Source organism: Monopterus albus, unplaced genomic scaffold (assembly GCF_001952655.1).
Source record: "Monopterus albus unplaced genomic scaffold, M_albus_1.0 scaffold356.1, whole genome shotgun sequence".
NCBI classification, from domain to species: Eukaryota; Metazoa; Chordata; class Actinopteri; order Synbranchiformes; family Synbranchidae; genus Monopterus; species Monopterus albus.
The window spans coordinates 69,455-69,718 of NW_018128236.1; the positions used below are offsets into that span (position 1 = coordinate 69,455).

At 58.0% G+C, this 264-nt stretch overlaps 1 protein-coding gene across 1 annotated transcript in view; it reads right to left on the reverse strand.

Annotated features, from left to right (window-relative positions):
- The window catches only part of LOC109975002 (large neutral amino acids transporter small subunit 3-like), an 18,936-nt gene that overhangs the window by 3,710 nt on the left and 14,962 nt on the right, over positions 1-264 (reverse strand). The gene's annotated exons all lie outside the window — the stretch shown is intronic.

Consider the following 264-nt stretch of genomic DNA (forward strand, 5'->3'; position numbering starts at 1 on the left):
TTGTGATCGGGCCAAACCAAAAACGGTTGGTGGGCACCTTCAAGTAGGTGCCGCCACTCTTCTAGGGCCAATTTGACGGCTAGGAGTTCCTTGCTCCCCACGTTATAATTTCGTTCGGCCGGGGTCAACCGCCTCGAGTAATAAGCACAGGGGTGCAAGGCGTGGTCTTCCCCAGACCGCTGAGAGAGGACTGCTCCCACCCCAGTGTCGGACGTGTCCACCTCAACCATGAACTGCCATGTGGGGTCAGGTTGGAGGCGTACG